At 36.6% G+C, this 21,746-nt stretch overlaps 1 pseudogene; it reads left to right on the top strand.

The window, feature by feature from the left end:
• The first annotated feature begins 19,819 nt into the window (after positions 1–19,819).
• On the top strand, positions 19,820–19,989 carry LOC117284074 (annotated as a pseudogene).
• Positions 19,990–21,746: the final 1,757 nt, after the last annotated feature.

Genomic DNA, 21,746 nt, shown 5'->3' with positions numbered 1-21,746 from the left:
GAATGCCCAGCATAGGAAAGAAATGGAAACTATGAATGTCCAACATAGGAAAGAAATAGAATCCATGAAACAGATTCAAACAGATATACCCAGGAGATTAAAAACTCTACTGAAAGCATTCACAGCAGAATGAACTAATGTGAAGATAGAGTTTCAGATTTAGAAGATAGGATTGTAGTCAGTGACCATGAAAGAGAGATCTCTTAAAAACAGTAAGGTGTCATGAGAAACTGATCCAAAAACTCCAAGGCTATGCAAAGAAGTTTAACATAAGACTGAGAGGAATCCATGAAATAGCAGGAAAAATGTACAAATGACTTAAAAAAAAAGCTATTAACAGAGTTAAGGACAAAAAACTTCCCAAACAGAGGGGAAGAATTTAACATACAGATAAGTGAGGCATATAGGAATCCAACTAGCCATGATCAAAAAAAAATCTACACATAGATATATAATAGTCACAATCCTGGAAACCCAAGAGAAGAACAAAACACTGCAAGCAGTTAGAGAAAAGAAACAAGTCACATGCAAAGGAAAGCCCATTAGAATCATAGCAGACTTTTCAACACAAACCCTCAGTTAAGGAGAGCCTGGAGTGAGGTATTTTAAGCCCTAAAGGAAAAACAACCTCCAACCTAGAATGATGTATCCCGCAAAACTCTCTTTTAAATAGGATGGGGAAAAAACATACTTCCATGACAAAGAGCATCTTTGAAACTTCATGAATACCAAACCAGTACTACAAACAATTGTAAACAACATCCTAGAAAAAGACAATGAAGTTCCCTACACCATGAGGCCCAACAGAGCAAATCAATTAGGCAAGGCAAGAAACTAAAGGGAGGGGGGAAAAATTAAAAAGAGCCAAAGACAGGAAAATAACATGACAATATTATGTCAATGCATATCATTTATAACCATCAATGTCAATGTCCTCAATTCACCAATCAATAGAAATAGTCTGGCAGAATGGATTAAGAAGCAAAATCCAACAATATGTTATATACAAGAAACACACCTAGTTCAAAAAGAAAGTCATAGACTGAAAATAAATGGAAGGAAAACAGTTTTGCATGTGACAGGTGCCCAGAAAAAGCAGGATATCTATGTTATTCACAGACAAAGTAAATTTCAAACCAAAACTGATTCAGAGAGCCAAAGAAGTCCACTACATTCTTGTAAAGAGAACAATCCAAGAGGAAGAGTTGACAATCATAAATATATATGCATCAAATACTAATGCCCCCAACTATATAAAATAAATATTAAGGGGAATGAAAAAATCAAATAAGCATTAATACAATTATAGTGGGGGACCTAAATATCCCACTATCACAAGAAGAAAAATGATGTAGAAAAAAATAAACAACAAAATACTAGAACTGAACAAAGCTTTTGAATAAATGGACTTAATAGATGTCTACAGTGTTACACCCCTACATAACCAGAATATACATTCTTTTAGTCTGCACCTGGGTCATTCTCCAAAACAGTTCACATACTAGCTCATAGAACATGTTTAAATAAATGCAAAGGAATCGAAGTTATCCCATGTATATCACCAGACAGTAGTACAATTAATCTGTAGATCAATAGCATAAGAACTTCACAAATAAATGGAAATTGAACAACACTGCTGAACAACCAATGGATCACAAAGGAAATTAAAGAAGAAATTAGTTTTTACAAATACATGATAATGTCAATACAACATACAGGAATCTATGGGACACAATGAAAGCCGCTCTACATGGAAAATTCATAGTAGTGAATACCCACACTAGGAAAATAGAGCTATAAAATAAGCAACCTAATGAGGAATCTTAGGCTCTTAGAAAAAGAATAGGCATACAAAGGAGGAAATTATAAAGATCAGAGCAGAAACCAATGCAATGGAAACTAAGAAAATGATACAAAAAATCAATAAATTCAAGAGTTGGTTTTTTTGAAAGAATAAATGAAATCAATAAACCCTTAGCCAACCTTGTCAAAAAAAGGAAAGAAAAGCCTCAGATCCATGCAATTAGGAATGAAAAAGGTGAAGTTACAACAGTTCCAGCAGAAATCCAGAGGATCATCAATACCTACTTTGAGAAACTGTACTCTAGTAAAATGGAAAACGAAGAAATTGACTGATTTCTAGACATTTATGAATTACCAAAGTTGAACAAAGAAGAAAAAAAAAATCTAAATGCCCCAATTGAAATCAGTGAAATTGAAAACATAATAAAAAGTTTACCAATTAAGAAAAGCCCAGGTCCTGATGGATTCCCTACTGAATTCTACAAATCATTTAGAGAATTACTGTCACTGCCTTTTAAAAATTTCAGTGAAATTGAAAGGGAAGTAACACTTCCAAACTCATTCATGGAAGCAAGAGTTACTTTGATTCCAAAACTAGGGAAAGACCCAACCAAAAAAAAAAAAAAAAAGAACTACAGGCCAATCTCCTTAATGAACATAGATGCAAAAATCCTCAGTAAGATACTGGCAAACAGAATACAGAGGGTCATCTAGAAGATCATACACCCTGACAAAGTCAGATCTATCCCAGGGATGCAAAGATGGTTCAATGCACATAAATCAATAAATGTAATACATTTAATTAACAGAATCAAGAACAAAAACCATATAATCATCTCAATAGATTCAAAAAAAGCATTAGACAAAATTCAACATCCATTCATGATTAAAACCTTGCATAAAATTGGAATAGATGGACTTCATCTCAACTTGATAAAGGCTACCTATGAAAAACCAACAGCCAACATCATATTAAATGGCCAAAAACTGAAAACCTTCATGTTAAAATCAGGAACAAGACAAGGATGCCCACTATCACAACTCCTATTCAATATAGTTCTGGAAACATGAGCCACAGCAATTACTCATGAGAATGAAATTAAAGCAGTAAAGATAGGAAAGGAAGAAGTTAAACTGTTGTTATTTGCTGACAATATGATACTCTACACACAAGACCCCAAAAACTCTGCCAAATGATGTCTGGACTTAATTGGCACTTTCAGCAGAGTAGCTGGATACAAGGTATACACTAAAAAATCAATAGCCTTCTTATGTACAAATAACAGACTCACTGAGAGAAAAATTAGGGAAACAATTCCTTTCACAATGGCATCCCAAAAAATGAAGTATCTAGGAATCAATCTAACAAAGGAAGCAGAAGGCCCATACACTGAAAACTACAGGACTCTGAAAAAAGAGATCAAAGAGGATATAAGAATAGGAAATAGAAATATATCCCCTGCTCCTGGATAGGAAGAATCAATATACTGAAAATGGCTATACTACCAAAACTGCTATATAGATTCAATACAATCCCGATTGAAATTCCAACAATATATTTAACAGAACTAGAGAACATAATCCAAAAATTCACCAGAGGAGACCTAGAATAGCAAAAGCCAATCTAGGCAACAGACACAACAGATACATGGTAGGGGGTATCAAAATCTCCAACTTGAAACTATACTACAAAGCCACTGTGATAAAAACAGCATGGTACTGGCAAAGAAACAGACCTGAGAATCAGTGGAATAGATTGGAAGATACAGAATCAACTCCAAATGTGCTCAGCTACATCATCTTTGACAAAGGAGCCAACCACCCTCACTGGAGGAAAGATAGGCTCTTTAATAAATGGTGTTGGAAAAACTGGATTTCAACTTGCCAAAGATTAAAACTAGACCCTTATCTTTCACCATGCACTAAACTAAAACCCAAGAGGATTAAAGATATAAATATTAAATCAGAAACACTAAACTTGTTGGGAGACAAGTTAGGCAAAACTCTCAAAGACATTGACATAGGAAAAGACTTTATGAACAAATGCTCAGTAGTATGGGAACTAGCACAAAGAATCCACAATTGGTATCTCATCTTATGATAAAAGCTTCTGCACTGCCAAAGAAACCATCAACAGAACTAAAAGACAACCTACAATGTGGGGAAAAATTTTACCAGCTGTTCCTCAGATGAAGGACTATTATCTAGAATATATAAAGAACTCAAAAAGATCAGGCCCCTCAAATATAAATACCATATTCAAAAATGGGCATCTGAAATGAACAGACATTTCTCAGACAAAGAATGAAAAGCAGCAAGTAAATATGTGAAAAAAATGTTCCACATCACTGGTCATTCAAGAATTGCAGATGAAAATAACACTGAGATTCCACCTCAACCCAGAAAGAATGGCTGCCATCAAGAAATCAACCAATAACAAATGTTGGCAGGGGAGAAAGTAACCCTTCTCCATTGTTGGTGGGAGTGCAGACTTGTCCAACCACTGTGGAAATGATTATGGAGATACCTCAAAGAACTAGGATTAGAGGTACCATTTGACCCGGCCATCCCTCTTCTGGGTATCTTTCCAAAAGAATTCAAAGATTCATACCACAGTGAAATATGCTCATCCATATTTATAGCAGCACAGTTTGGAATAGCTAAAACTTGGATACAGGCCCATTTGCCCATCGGTTGGAGAATGGATAAAGAACATGTGGTTTTCTACAAAATGGAATACTACTCAGCAATAAAGAATGAGAAACTACAGTCATTCATAGGAAAATGGATGCATATTGAGGCCATATTTTTCAGTGAAATAAATAAGATACACATGTATATACCAGATAGTTTCTCTGGTGTGAAAAACTGAAAGTGTAAATAAGATGCAAATTGTATAATTGATAATGTGAAATAGGAAGAAAAGGGCTAAAGGTGTAGGGGAAATGGGATGGGTAAGGGGAAAGGAAATAAGGGGAAAGAAAAATATGTGAGAAAAGGAAAAAATAGCAACAAAGTCTTTGTTAATATGGGAGGGTGGAAGGGGTGAAGGGAGGACAGGGGTTTGGGGAAAAATGACAACCAAGATCTGTCATGAAAAGATACAATATCCCAATGATGAATGTACCTGTAATGTATATTTTAAAAGTAGCAATAAACTCAATGAAACAAAATAACTAGCTTAAATTTAAACAGAGATACTGGCCATGTTTCTGGAAGAGTGAAGCATCAGTACTGAAAATATAAGTTTGTAGCTTAGACATTTTGCTCTTACAGATGAAGGGGAGCCCCAATAGAAATAATATTTATATTTAATTTTCATGGTCTTTGCAAAGCAAATTAAAGAAAATCACATAAGCTGTAAGGTGAAAATACTCAAATATGTTTGTTTAAACTGTACAAGAAATACTGTATTTTTAAAAACATGTATCATCCTTTCAGGAGTTCCTGAGAAACCACTTCAGTTTGTCAGCTGGTTATGATGGGGGTGGTGCAGGCTGCACTTACAAACAGAGCTCGAACTTCATATGGAATTGATTTCAGCAGTCTCAAGCAACACCTATAAATCTTGAGCAAAATTTAGCAACTAAAGACAAGCCAGAATCTATGCTATTTTTCTATCTTAAAAAGAATATATCATATATTTAAGTAAGAAATACATGATATAAATGACCCTGTAACCACAAAACTTCAATCACAACAGAACTGTTATTTCAGTGAATATGGCCTGTATTTCTGCACACCTGACTGTGCCAGGAAAAAAAAGAAAATAAAATAACTGCATAGAAGATTTATAAACATAAAAATACTACTCATTTTTAAATCCTTTGCTGCATGAAGATTGTTATAACAAGCTTTTTGTTGCTGTCATTGTTATCTCAATTAAATATAAAATTTAATTTTTATATACTCAGTGTGCATTTATTCCTGCTAAAATTTCAAAAACAAAATGACCCTTTTCATTTTAGAACTTAAAGGATTCATTTTATTAACTCTTTAGAGAAAGAAATGGGAAGAAAACCAAAGAGAAAAGTGGAGGAAGGAGGGAGGGATGGAGAAAAGGAGGGGAAAAAGGAAGGAAGGCAAGCTTGGGGCCCTCCAGAGGCTTTTCTGGAACAATCTGGGCAAGAGTAACTCTGAAAAGTCCACTCTACACTGACAAAACTTTTAAGACAACTTTGGCAGGATCTCATAGTTTTCAGGACCAGCTTTGATTATAACGCATTTTACAATTGGCTTCCTCTACAGCAAAGCCTTGAACTGATGATTGTTCTCCATCCAGGTGATACATTTTTTGAGACATAGAGCGATTTTCTAATATTTCTGGAGCTTTGGTCTCAACCCGAGGTGCAAAAAGGAAAGTCAGGAACAGCTTGATTTATGAAATTGTGAGAAGCCTTTTCAAATGGCTGTGCCAGTGTGGTGATTTGTGTCATCTTTTCTCATGTTTTGTGTGTGAAAATTGATAATTATTCTATATCCTAAAACTCATTTAAAGTCAGAGATAAGAGATAAGCTATGGCCTATACAGATAATATAACACCTTATCTTGTTTCCTCAACAATATATATCATCTATTTCCTCTTATGCTGTATTTATATCTGGTTTTTTCAGCTTTCTATAAAGACTTCTAATTTTTCTATTTAAGGATAACAGCCCAGTAGTATAATAAAAGGACAACTTTGAGACCATATTGCAAATGAAAGTATAAGCACAAGTAAGGATCAATCTCTTGGCCATCAGCTTGTTACAGAATTAGAGTAAGAGCTTTAACTCATTGTAAAAGAGATCTGCACTGTGTACTTTTACTCACATTCAGTCTGTGATGCATTCTGAAACTTATGACACTGGTCACTTAGATTCTAAGTATAATACAGCCACATTTATAAAAGAGAAAAATCTTGAGTAAATATTCACAATGTGCCCTAGTATAACAATTTTTAAATTATTTTTTTAAATGTAATAGTTTAGCACTAGGCCCTCCCAAACCTACTGGCTTATGAATTACACAGCAGTAAATACAAGATTTATTTTGGGCCAGTTGACATATGGCACTAGTGAGAACAAATACAGGGCTTGATTTCTCATTCAGGCCAATTGATGTGACCCAAGGAAAGGCATATTCTAGAGACACAGGACAACTGCAGTAAGGCAATTTAAAAATATGTGACCCCCAAAGAAATTGAGGTGTGAAATATCACTGATTCAGAGGACATGCAGACAGAAGTCAGCCATTCTAAAGATTAACTTCTATTGGTCAATTTAGTAACAATTCTTCCCAAAATTCTCAAAAGTTTACAAGGTGTTTCAATAATGTTACCAAGTGGACACAGAACTTGGATATTTCTGTTTCTTGAATTTCAAGTTCTACAACTGATACTGACACTACTAAATTCACATCAGATCTTTTTCTCAGCAAATAAGAAAAGATTTCCAAAGAAGCATCAGATTTCTAGCTTCTTTTCAATATCACATTTTGTGTATTTCTTGAAAACTTATGCTTAAGTCTAACAATATTATAGATAAAAAAACCTATTTCATTATACAAAGCAATATCAAAAGATCTAGAAAGCAGAAATGGTCTTTAATTCTTAACCTAATGCTAATCTAGGTATCACAGATGAATTAGGGTAATCCATTTATTTCTTCACACTTTTTATTTATCTCATTCATATTATTGTGCCTAGCCATGCTTCATCATCCAGCTATTGCAAAGTATTCTCTGGTGGACTTGAAAAGCCAGAGGTAAACAAAACTGAGGAGTAATTTCTTCACTTAATGTATAAACTAGGAAAAACAGTTTTGAAAACTGAGATTATATGCTTTCCTCTGTAACTATACAGACTTTTCATTTCTAGTCCTTATATAGGAAATCTGTCTTGAATCTAATAATTCCTACACTTTTACTTATATAATTCTTTCTGTTGCTGGACGTGAGTTATCTCAAATCTTTTCATCATTATTCTGCATGAACATACAGGCTCTTGCTCCCTAGAATTAGAGATGAGCCTCTAAGATTCTGGGTATCTTCTGAACATGTCACTGCTTTGTGGAAATCTGTGTTCAGCCTAACTCTACCCACAGAAAAATTTCCCTTTGTAACTGACACCCTTGACACTGCAATCAGATGTCAAAATCCACCACACTTTGGAGATTATTGAAATATCTAAGGAAAAGCTCAAAATTATCTTTACCTAGACTGATCAACCAGCCCTATCAATTGGAACCATGACAAAGAAAAGCAAAGGTTTTTTGTCCTGGTGGTTGTCTTATACCTACCGTAATATTTGCATTCTCAGAGTATTCTGTATAGCTTCTTAATATAACTTTATGTAACAGCTAATGTTAATTTATGATTTTATCTTTAGCTCCAATTTTCAAATATAGAACCAATGAAAATTTTTTTCTGAGAAAAGAACACCACTTTTCAAAAAGCAAAAGCAAAAAATGTTGCTTTTTGGGAGTAAATAACTTTGCTTATTCATGAGAGTCATATCTTCTTTTAAAGCATCACAGTAACATTCTTTTCTTTCTGTTTTAGAATAATGTTTGTTTTCCTCCTTTGACAACACAGTACCATGGTTTTATGACACAACAGGGTGTAGTTGGTTGGTGTGTTAATATCACAGTTTGAATTCAGTAAGCCATGAATTCAAAGGAAAGAAACTACAAAGGACCAAAAAGTATATTACTGTTTGAATAAAGCACATCCTGAAGTGGTAATTCAAGTTTTATTTTGTCACTTTATTAATGATACTCATTATGTTATAGGGTTTTATACTACATAAAAGGAATCATATGCCCCCAACTGTATGTGGGTAATGTAATTCCATCAAGGCATTCTAGCAGTGCTACAAAGTACCTGAGCAAAGACTGAATAGCTCATTTATTACCACCACAACCCCAAATGGAACAATAGCTCTGATTTTATATGCATTTGGGATATATTATAGGCCACAATATGTATTTATTTTAGTCATGTATACTAAATGAACACAATTAAAGTGAAACTGCCCCATGAAATAATCAATCATCACCTTATAAGTAAAATTACTTTACATCTCTTCCAAGCCCTAAATCTCCCCTCCTTTCTGTCCACCAAAGAATCAGGAAGGAGAAGGAAACAAGTGTACACTGACCACATACTGCTGGGGGAAAGGGAGACTTCTTTCCCCAAGTTAGCAATCTGAATGGGGCTGGGTCTATATTTTTCTCTGCAGTGTGGAGACAACACCCAGGAGTAAGCTGTGTCTGCATCATCTCCGTGATTCCAGTGCAGAGGGGCATTGTAAAGTTTGAGGACCACAGACATTTTAACATTGTTCCTATCAAAACTGGAGACAGCTTCACTGAGTCAAAAAATAAATCAAAGAATGCATTTGGATTGAGAAGTAGAAGGAAAGCATTCTTTCAGAGTAGTCACAGCTTGTGTTAATGCATGGCAAATCATGGAAATAAAAGCTAACATTTGTTGAACATGTATTATGTCCTTCATTGGCCTTAGTGCTATATATGTATCATCTGATTTACTCCTGTGACCCCATGAGTAGCCCCTGTGATTAATGCCTTTTGTCTGAAGAGAACTGTATAGCTTGCAGTGTGCAAGTAGCTCAACTAGGATCCAATGCTTGTAAGAGTCAGAGTCTGGTTTTCTTGAAATCAGGCAGCTCAGAAACACACTGCACATACCACATTCCCATAAACCATCCAGAGAGCAGTGTTTTCTCTGCTTTTCCAGAGTGAGAAATTATACCAGGAGAAGTTACTGAGCACTTTCTTAGCCCTACTTGGAAAGCTTCTTCCTCATATGTGAATGAAAGAAAACTTTATATTACATTATATTTTACCATGTTCCAAATTCACAGAATGTTTGCTTCATTGAGGAATCTATTCCCTGGCCTCACAAAATGAAAAACAAAAAACCTGGGGTGCTGATATACATGAGAAGGAAGCTCAAAATTCTAAAGGGAAAGTCAAGCTCAAAGTAAAATTTTAAATCAAAGGTGTAGGGAAGGTGTGATACGTAGGGGAAGAACAAAAAGGGAAAAGAAAAAAATGTGAGAGAATGAAAAGATGAAAATAAAGTGTTTGTAGATGGGGAGGGGAGGAGGGGGTGAAGGGAGGGCAGAGGTAAGGGGAAAAAATGAGAATCAAGACTTGCCATGTAAAGGTACATGATCCCAACAATGAATGTAACTGTACTGTATCCCTAAATGTACCAATAAACTCAATAAAAAAAAAAAATTTTAAATCAGAGTTGGCCTGACTATACAACTTCTCCCCAGACTCAATGAATGTAACTGTACTGTATCCCTAAATGTACCAATAAACTCAATAAAAAAAAAAATTTTAAATCAGAGTTGGCCTGACTATACAACTTCTCCCCAGAGTATCCTTCTGGAGCTCTCTTGTGGGGAGGATTTTCTTTGGGTTAAACAAGGCAAATTTCTCAGAGTGACATTCCATTTGAGTTTACCCCAATTCTTCACATAGGGTTACTAACACACCAAGCACCATTACACATATACTGTAGGCGCTAGGTCACTCAAAATAATTTTTATGAATGTTGTCCATGTAAGGAATCAATATACCCTGAGTTCCAGTAACTTGCCCAAGGTCTTGTCACTAGAGATAGATGTGAAACTTAAACCAAGGCTCTTAACCTTGTCTCATTGTCCCCAGTAGCTCAGCCACATGCCTGAGTAGTGACAGCAACAATCTGTGTAGCTCTGCAATGAAACCAGACCTCCTGAGCTTCATCATCCTGGGGTCTTCAGGATCCTCATCAGTTACCCCAGACACTTCACATCACCAGCACTTCATAAGAAACTCTTTCAGCTAAAAAAAGGCTTTGCAAATTTCTCTGCATATATTCAAGAAGAACACAGCTGTTACATTCAAAAGATTCTTGGCAAGCTAATGGACAATTCCATAAAGGAAAAAAAATATTGGCTGAGGCAAAATGTCTTTTGTTCCTTTTCCACTTCAATCTTTTTATTTATTGCCTCTCATTCCTTTTCTCTACTCATGTTACATTACCTTAAATCTCTGATAGGAAGATTCCAAAGCCATAGAGATCTGACAAATGTCCTTAGTTGAAAATTAAGAGGTCTGGTAAGTTGGACAGGATGATAAGCAGACAGTGAATGAGAGAGATCATCCTGCAGGGCTTGAGCAGTGAAATCCTTGGAATTTCACATGCAGTCAACGTACAGTTCTGCCTTTTTTCTCTGCCACACCCTCAAAATTCACCAATGCAAAGGTTAAAGGGAAGGGAGGGAGTTCACAAAGAAAATGCCCCTCCTCCATCTGCCCAAACTTCAGGATTCCCAGTACTTGTTCAGTACTAATTTTGCTTTCCAAAGATGAGCTCATGAGGCTCATTGACTAGAAAAAAGATTGGATTTTAGTACTAGACAAACTTCATGAAAGCCACTGTTCTATGTACTTCTTAATGCTTTGATTTTAAACATGCTCCTGAAACATTCTGAGGCTCTCTATATATCTGCTAAATATGAATGACACCTGCCTCAGCCTTATTGTTAAAATTATACATGCAAAATCCCCAAACTTGGCTGGGGATAATCACTCAGGATAATCACTATTGATGTTTTTGGAATGAAGCAAAACATTCCTCTCCCTAGACAGTCTTTTTATCTGAGACTTACAGTTTTAATAAGTAACATCAAGAGACCGTACAGGCATACATAAATGAAAATGAGCATCAGGCTTCAGGAAACCCTCTTTGAGCTACCCAATGTACAGTGACACTATGGTCTTCCAAATTAAGGCAGAAAACAAAGCTAGGAAAGAAATGCAAGATTCGTGTTAATGAAAAAATCTGGCTCTACTCTTAGTATGCTTTCCCCTCTTCAGTGGATGTGAAGTTCATTTTGGTGAGCATCTAAAATGAGTAGTGTAAAGATAAAAACTTTCTGTTCTGTAACCCCTTTCCAAGCACACAGGGAGTGCTCACAGTCTGACACAGCCTCAGAGCTAAGCCATGTACATCCTGTCTAGGTCTCTGCACAACCATGGATTATGTCCATTGCTAAGCTGGAGTTCTGAGGCACTGTAGACAGCCCACCCAGGCCTGCTAACCACCACATTTCTCTGTAAGCCAGAGTAGAAATAGTAAAGTAGGGACTTTGTGGTTATCGTCTATGCCGAAAAAAAGCCAGAGCAGTGTCCTGCTTGCTCCTACTCTGGTTAGTCACAAGAATAGAGTGGCTATTTAATAGAACTGGACCTTGCCTCTGCCCAAACTAAGCAGCTTTGGGGTGCTAGGGCTGTTGCCTGCTTTTCTAAGCAGGCCTTCCTGATCATCCATAGGGAGAAGTCTTGAACCCCAGGTAATTTTAGTCCACATCATTAGACTGATACCTCAGCATACACAATGCTTGATGTCCTCATGGGAGAACAAAGGCCAGATGATGAAATGCTGAGAACTGAAGAAATATAATTTTGAGTCTGTATAAAAATTCCAGAGTGATGTATTAAAAAAAGTACATACGTTTTCTCCTCTAATTTGTCTTGCACTCACAATATGTCAACTATAAATTCTCTCAAAGCAAACCAGAGTAAAGAGATCAAATTGGAGCCTGGTATGGCGGTGTACATCTGTAATCCCATTACTATGAGAAACTAAGGTGGGAGGATCACAAGTTCCAGTCCAGCCTTGGCACTGTATCAAACTTGGAAACAACCTGCATCAAAATAAAAAAAGAGCAGGAGGTGTAGCTCAGTAAGAAAGCCCTGGGCTCAATCTCCAAGTGGTAACACACACACACACACACACACAGATTAAATTTTTTTTAAATTTCTGTGTTCATGTTAATCTGAAAGTACTATCTATAGACTGAGGATGGAAATAAGCACAGGTGTTTTCTTTCAGTTTATCCTTAATGCAGGAAGTGGAGGCCGATGGAGTCATATTAAGATAGGTTGCAAATTCTAATAGAGGTCACTACCAGTAACACTAGGTTAAATTCTTCAGGGTGAGTACGAAGTTGGATAGATATCACGGAGGGGTGGATAGCGGAAGGGAAAAAAAAAACCGACAAAAACATAGAACAAAGGAACTCCTCATGATCCTACTTCATTCTTGATAAACTGTTTTTCCTTCTATTTCAATAAGAAAATCCAGGTCATCAGAGGTGATTTCCATCTGCTTTTATCTCCACAATAACAAGCCCATTGTTGGGCACACACCCTTACCCGTTATCTCCCTACCTCCGAAGAAGTGTCCCCCACTGTCACGACTGCAGTCCTCACTTCCAGCCCCCCATCTCTCTTGCATCTCAGAAACACATGTAAACAATCATCTTTTCTCTCTTCTCTACTCCAACCTGTCCCAGCATTTTCCCACAGCTTATAAAGATGCTCATGTTTCTCATCCGATGAAAGTTCTCACGTGGACTCAACTCTTCATTTTTGCCTATATCTTCAAATCAGAATGTTCAAAAATTGAGTCTACCCTGCCTACTCTCTTAGGTCCTCACTAGAAGCCACCTCCCATCAGAACTGCTTTCTGAAAATGCTCTCCCAGATTAAAGTCAGGAATCTTGGTGCAATCAACAGCTGTGAAATCTCTGCTGTATTTGCCACAGTTCAGCATCCGTCTCTTCATCTCTGGGTTTTCTCGGGTCTCTTAGTATGTGTGGCTCTGAAAGCGCTGTGGCTCTCCTTACACCCCTCTGATGTCTCCTTCTCAGTTTTCCTTCCTGGGCTCTTTTCCTCCATCTGCCATTTAAATGTCGATGTTCCCCAGGGTGTTGGCTGTACTTCTAGCTGCCTAGCCTCCCCCTGCTTCTGACTGTTTTCTAAATTCCAGATTTCCAGTTGCATCTGTGAGCCATACAACACCTTTCAACAACTACTTTATATTTTCTGACTAAATTGGCCAGAGTCCGTTTCTGTTGCTAGGAACTGAGAATGTAGTATATCTGGCTTAAGTGCAATTCTGGTGAAAAAGATCAGAGAATGCAGTTGTGTACGAGGACAATGTGAGTAATCCAAAGCCACTAAGCAAACAAAGAAGCCAACAATAAAGCAGATTAATAAGCACCTCAGCGTACACTCAGCATTCACATCAAGTAATGTGATATTTCCATTTGACTGTGCAGGAGTCTTGTTTCCATGGGGCACCACACTTAAATCAAATATATATTTTAAAGCATGTTTCTTAGATCCTACATGATGACTGACATTAAGCAGTGGAAATACAAAAACAAGTAAGATTCCTGACCTTAATCTTACTCTAAAGGGTCTACTAAATTTTATTGCTTTAAGTACAAATGTACTAACAGCACAAAGGAGATACATCCAAAGCCACCTTGAGGAACAAGAATGATAACACTTGGTTACACTTGGATACTAAGTGATAAATAAGACTTCACCGAGAGAAAAATGAAAGGTGATAATTTTAGGCAAAATATGTGGCATTCAGAGGAAAGAGAGATCGAGCTAGCCAAGCATATAGAGTAGAGAAGACAAGAGTATTCCAATATGACAGCAGAGCCTCTGTGCCTTCACAACAGGGTTATCTAAAGGCCATTTGTAAACCACCTTATATGGGTCAAATGAAGGAAGATTGCCTTGGTCTATCCTGAGAAGAACCTGTCACCCTACCATTGAAGAGCTGTCTTTGGAAAGTATAAGTATACAAACTTTTTGCCTACATGTTTTCACAATTCAGGAAATTGTCAAGGGTTGGATTAGCTCCACCAGAGAAGAGTGTTATGAGGGAGGTAAGTTGTCACTTGTAATAGCACGCAAGCTGGTTTGGAAACTTACAAGTTGAATTACTGAGTGGGCATTTACATTATAAGAACTTCAAGATTTATGCTAATTGTAAGGCTTCTAAAATCTTTCTTTGTTTGTATTGTTGATGACATAGTTTTTTCTCAGCAGCATGCTTTCTACCACATGTAAAACCATTATGGTTATGGCTGGTTATGGCATTCTCTTCTTAGGGGCTAGGTCAATAGCTGAAGAAACCTACCATCACTCTCTTCTTTAAAAAATATTTTCTCATTTCAGAAAAGAATACAGACTTCCAATCAGAGTTTTAGATCAATTCCTACTCCAGTGATATTTACCTTCATCAAATCTCAATAATCCAACCGTACCATGTCATATGGAAGATACATAAATGCTCCAACTTTGAAGGGATAAAAATCCATGATTGCTTTATTTCTACTTGAGGATATGCTTCTTGTAATGTGTAATAATATTAGTCATTTTACCCTCTTCTATTTCAAGCCAGTTTATCCAGATTTTTTTCTTTCTTAACCAATCTATTCCACATTTTCAGAAGTGCAGTTTTTGCTCAATTTCATTCTTCAATTTTTCCTTTAACCAAATTCACCTGGAAAATTCGCAGAACCAATTTAGTCCTAAATTTTACCTTCTGTGCTATTATATCCTGACTATCAACAAAAGGCTTCTCTTCACAACTATATCAGTTAACATTATAATGCTTTCTGTAGTTCTCAGTCTTAGCTAAGTCCTCTTCATGGTAATTATTTCATTTTCCTTGGCCAGCCAATATTTCCCTCAGTGGTTATGCCAAGCTTCTAGCTCTCCTTGACTTTATTTGAAGTCTTACCAGATGATCTTGCCTTATATATTATAGGCATATGTGAGAGCATCTAGTTTACCTCACTTTCTTACCGCAAGTTTCAAAAATATTTGTATTCATTTGGCCAATGATATTGCTTTAAATTATGCTCTTAATAGCCCTCCATTATGGTTCTTATGTCATTAATTAATATCTCTCTACTATACTTTCTCTTTCTTCTGAAAATAATAAATATTCCAATTAATTGTTTTTCATCTTTGCAGTCATTGAGTTTAGTTATTATTCATGAAGACAGCAGATTTGTGGATATAAGAAGACAGTTATGGGTCCTTTATACTTGTTCATGAAAAGAAAATGATCATAAAGATACAAGCCAGGAAGTAGAAGTAGTGATAGGAAGATTGAAAAATCTCAAGAAATAATTAGGAGACAAGGTGAGAAGAGTAACTAACATTGCACCCTTCGAGAAGCATATCCTGTCCCTGGCACATCACTGAATGGCCCTACTGGACCACCGATGGTCAATACTCCAGGTGCCATCACCCCTGCAGTGTGACCTTCACCATCTGCTATAGGAGTCTTGAATTTCAGACCCAAAGCCATGTACTTGCACATATAATTGGTCAAAGCAAGGCCTTATGGTTACTTCTAAGTTACTTGGGAACACTTCTCTAAGAGAGCAACTGTTGCAAATATTTTCGTGATCAACCAGAATGATAGGACTATCACAAAGGGAGTGGAGGAACAATTTTTGCATGGTGTGCTTTTCTATTAGTAAACCAAGATTGTGCTTGCTTTGGCAGCACATATACTAAAATCGGAATAGTAAACCAAGGTTGAATAATAAGAATAGAAAGATGGAAAAATGTTTCTTAGGAAAAGTAGAAAATAAGGATGATCTCATAGTAGCTATTAGATATCATCAGGCCCAACAGATGCACAAAAAGAGACTCTACCACCTGATGAGCTACCACTTTGCCTATTGGTGCAAAACACCATATGAGAAGGTGTGCTAAATGTGGAATATAGATAGAAGCCCTGAAGCAAAATATTCACTAAGAATGATTTGCCCAGCATTTATTACTTTGAAAACCAACAGGTGTCAACTGATTCATAACTTCAGAGGGGAACCCAGAACTGCTGGCAAAGGGCCCTATACCTTTAGACTCAGAATTTATCGCAACCAGGATCCCCTGCAGCTTCAGAACTGGCACACCAGGCAACAGCTCTGTAGCAAAAGGCTTATTCGAACTGCATTTTTTTCAGCAGTTAAATCTGAGCTGTAACATTTGGCAGGTTTCCTTACTAACATTTGGCAATAATTGTTTATCAAATGCTAACGAGGAATGCTGCCAAATGTAACAGCTCTGACTGAACCATCTAAAATACAATATTGAGGCAAAAGTCTACAGACATGTGCTCAATCCTTTCTGACTAATCCTAGAAATAGGATCCTGTGCCTCTGGTCATCAGACCATGCTGCACCACAGCAGGGAGGCATGAGGACCAGATTCTCCTTCCTCTGCGTTGTATATTCTTTCCCTTGATGTCTAAGGCAGCTTGGAAAAAAAAAAAAAAAAGAGACCTCATAAACACAGAGATGGAAATTAACAACAGGCTGGAGACCACATGCATTACAACTTTATCAATTTGGATGCAAATTTGTGAAAGATCAGGCAGCAAAACCAAGGCTGAATTACATTTGATGGGCAAGTCATTTTTCAATCACACCTGTCCTCTTACTGTTTCTCATAGTGCCTTGGAAGGTCCTGCTCTGGTGCCAATCTGGTCCTTTTCTCCTTGCTTTTGAAAAATCTTGGTCTAGCCTCTTTTGTCTTTGCTAAACTGAGTCTTTAAAAGTCTAGTTCAGGGCCAGGGATGTAGCTCAATGGTTCTGTCACCTACTCAATCCCCGGTGCAAAAAAAAAAAAAAAGAAAAAGAAAAAGAAAGTCTAGCTAAGATTCCACCTCCTTTAGAAAGCCTTTTCTAGTCCAGCTATACATTACTTTTTTTAGGCTTTCTTTTGCCAGTTTTGTTTGCCTCTTCATTGCCCTAAATCTTCGTTATATTTGTGACACTTGATATTCTTCCCAGTGACTAGTCAGAAAGGCTCTCCAGGAAGCTAAGTAACTTACCTCTCACTTTCCTCAAACAGCCTACGTACCCTTGCAGGCCAGCATCTGACTGCTTAACTCTCCCAGAATTTCTCCCATGGAGCTGTATCAAACTATGTATTTGCTGGTTTGGTGGATAGTTTTAGGAATGTACAAGGTAGAGCACAAGTGCTATAAACACATCCTGTTTTCTGATATTCTAACTATAAAGAATGCTAATTCATCAAAATTGACCTTTGTAGATACTTTCTCAGGAAATTTTAGCTCTTATTTGCTAAATTTGGATACACAGCTATACTTTAAACAAACTGCTTTTCTTCAAAAGATCTATAATTTCTAACTTTTTAAGTGTTCTACAATCTTTTACTGAGCTGGAATTATCCACTGCTCTGGTAGGGCCTAGTAATACAAAAATAAGAAACGCACTGCTCTATCTCTGTCTCCTTGAAAACTACTCTTGAAAAAGTCAAAATGCTATTTCAATAACAAAACTAGCACAGTATTAGCCAAAGGATAGTCACAAATAACATCTTTTTTCTTTTTACATTTATGGAAGCAAAGTTTGACTTTGTTCCTCCTCTAAATAATTTTGAAAATATTTCCTATTTTATATAAATACATATGCATATGGAACACACAAAGATCCCATGCACAGGCCTATAAATCAAAGAACTTAGCAATTAGTGTGGGGGGGTGCATAGGACACTTAGAATAAACAAGCAAATTCAACATTCACATCTATACTGTAAATACATCACAAATTTTTCCAAATCTAAGCTTTTGGTACTGCATCTAAAGTATCTAGATTTTAAGTATTATCACTTCTTTCCTATATGAGTCATCATACAATTTCATTAGGTTCTTAGATATTCAGGTCCCTCATATGTAAAATGAGGCTAATATTCCTTTTTTGATTTATGTCAAAGCCCTCTGCCACATACTCTTTTAGATTCCACATATAAAATCAGTGGATCTATTTAGGAAACCAAATAAAACATGTTATAAGCAGGTAAGAGTCAACTAAGGACATACAATGGGAATTTTTAAATTTAGAGGTTTTTTAAACTTAAAATGCATAGTTCTGTCTCAATCTCAAATTGTACTGTGAAGAAAAGTAGGCCTCTTTCATCTGCATAATGGAGATACAGGTATAGTTTTCTTCAGAATGTTCCAAGCCATTATTGGACTTAGGTCTCATGGGGGTGCCTGCCCTATACCTTCCTCCATCTTAATGTGCAATAAGAAAATCCCAATATATAAATGGTAACCAGGCAGAAAAATAAATCTTTAAACAGAGATTTCAGCCCAATAGGCAAGACTTTTTGGATTGATGCCAATATAGCCCGATTTGTAAACTTGGAGGTCTTGGGCTTTCTCAGAGCTATGTAGGCTGCATTTTTTCGGTGTCCTGTTGGCTATGATTTCCTTCTGCCCCTAGCTGAGTACAACAGTGCCAACCCCCCAGGCTCTGGGTCACTGTGCACCCTCCCTGTGGAGCAGTAGGGAGTTTGTATTTGCCCAAGGATACTTGGCCACTTGCTGCTTTGCTGTCAGAAGAGACCATCACAGCCTATACAGTATCTTTGCTCAACAAAGCACATCCTCATTATTTTTTCAACAGATGTCTTAGTGAAACATGTTTTACTATTTATGCTAGCCTCCTGTAAAACATCTGAGAAAACTCAGAATAACAATGAAAAATGATTATGTTCATGAGATCAGGTAAATCCAATAATATTTCTGACAGAATTGATTACAATAATGTCAAACGCCCCTTTCCTCTCTCTTTGAAAGTTATTTCAAACACAAAGATAATGAAATATGTTGCCTGTCACTTGTAAATTGTGTGCTGAAAGTCTAAAGAGATAATTTAAAGATTTCCAGGTAGAACAACATACTTGTTTTATTTTATTTGTCAAGGAAATATATTAGTTAGGAACTTGCTGCTACAAAAGTTGGAAATATGAAGAGAGAAAAAAGTATTTAAATTAGAATATGAAATTTCTTCGTTCACAATTCTTGAATCTCAGAAGCTTTTTCTGTACACAAAGCAGAATAGACAGCAGATATTTAGACAATGTTTTCCAAAATATTTCAATTTTTTGTTACAGTGGTATAAGATAATGCTAAAATCCATGACTGCCTAGCATTAAAATACTTGGAATCTGATTCTAAGTCCATCACACACTAGAAGTGTGCCCTGAGAGAATTATTCAGCTTCTCTGAGCTTCGCTTTTTTCCCTGTAAAAGGAAGCAATAATAAATATCCCACTGGTATGATAAGTGAATAAAATGAGATAATATATATGTATAAATCAAATCGCTCCTTGGCCTTTTGGCTAAGATCAAGTGTAGTGTCTGTTCTTATCAGTTTAATATATATAAATTATAGTAAGTAGCCCACAGAAATTATTTAATAATTATATTACTATTATGATTATTATATAACTGAATGTTCTGGTAGCTGTGACTGTTTTCAGGTACTCTCCTCTAAACATCTTCCAAGTCTCTTTTCTGCCTATCTCCATTTTTTATTTTGATCTCATAATTACCTAATACAGTCAGTCCTCTGTATCTATGAGTTCCCCATTTGTGGATTCAAACAACTGCATGTATATATAGCTCCAAAAGTAAAACTTGCATTTGCAGCTCAGCACACACTCCGGACGGTGAATCAGCGTGAATGAAGAGGTGCTCAAACCCACCCTGCCACCCTGATGTGGCCTCCAGCTATTCACAGATGCTCAGTCTCTCTGCAGCCCTGTGACAACACTGTTCAACTCCTATGTAGTCTGGCCTACCATGGTTGTGTGGTTGTGTCTGTGCTGAATAAGTACACACTTATTCTCTTGTGATTATTCCATAAACAGTGTTAGAACTATGAACATAGCATTAGTAGCATTTGCCTTGTATTAACATGCAGTATCTATGTTGTATTAGGCATTATAAGTAATCTAGAAATGATTTAAAATATGCATGCCATGCCTGTAGGCTACAGGCATACACTAGAGTACTTTAAGAGATTGCAGCATTCACAGATTTTTGGTATGCTTAGGAATGCTAGAACCCATTCCCTAAGGATACCAATGAGTACTGTGTATCATGTAACATTTCCACACTGATCCCTCACTATTTGTAAGAGGGGACTGTTATCTCGATTCTGTATTAGTGGACCTCTTTATGTTCTATCTTCCTTACTATGTGCAATCACTTTTTGGGCTTTGTTCCTTCTTAGTGGTCATCACTGACCCCTTCAAACCTAGCACATATCTGTCACATAGCAAGTGCTCAATATACACTTGTTAAAGAACTGAGTGTACACTCGTCCTTTACATCGATGAGGAAACTGCGGCTCTGAATAATTCAAAGGTTTAAATCAATATCATTTCAACTAGTATGTTAATATGAGGAGCTGAGATTTGAACAACAGCCTTCACTCTCAAAGCTCCCAGCCATTTCTCAGAGTCTCACTGCCTTGAGTCTAGAGCTGCAGGTAGGAGAGCTCTAGGAACCTTGCTCACATGTTTTTCTAACACTTTTTGAAAGCAAACTTTCCTTGTACAATATTCTTAATGGAATATCAAAGAGGGCAACTTGTAAGTCTCAGTTAGTGAAGTCCTTTTAAACACCAACCACTGACATTCAAGCAGTTAGGCAATCATTGCTGCTGGAATTCCAAAGGTCCAACCTGCATGTTTCTGTGCTTCCATTGCTAGTGAATTTACCACCAGGGACAGTTAAAAGGAATGTAGTGAACGGCTAAAGTGTCTGATGCTTAAATGTCACCATAACAGATTTCTACAGCCTAATTTTTTTATGAGGTGAAAGGGAATGTTCCTTAGTAAACAGTGGGGAACAGTTGATTAAAAATAAAGGCAATCTATATTTGCATACTGTGTTGTCCTCAACTGGCTGAGATGGCATTTTATTGCTTAGTACTTTAAGATGCATCAAATTAGATCTTTATTTTAATACCTTTATCTCTGGATGATAAAGTGAACATATATTTACAACACTTCTCAATTCTAGTATATATCAATAATATTGTTGGATACTCAGTATCCACAAATAGGCAAAGTATTATTTCCCTTATTTTCTAGATGAGGCTACTGATATAGACAAAAGTTAAAAGCTTTCTGTGAGATCATATGGGCTACAACTGAGCCTGGATCGAAGCTTATGTCCTTTCTGTTCAGTGTTCTTTTCTCTGACCACCTCAGTCTATACAAATATGTCTGATGACCCT

Source organism: Fukomys damarensis, unplaced genomic scaffold (assembly GCF_012274545.1).
Source record: "Fukomys damarensis isolate Sample0158 unplaced genomic scaffold, DMR_v1.0_HiC HiC_scaffold_33, whole genome shotgun sequence".
Lineage (NCBI taxonomy): Eukaryota > Metazoa > Chordata > Mammalia > Rodentia > Bathyergidae > Fukomys > Fukomys damarensis.
Note: the sequence above shows the minus strand (reverse complement) of the source record. Positions and strands in the feature narration are given on the sequence as shown.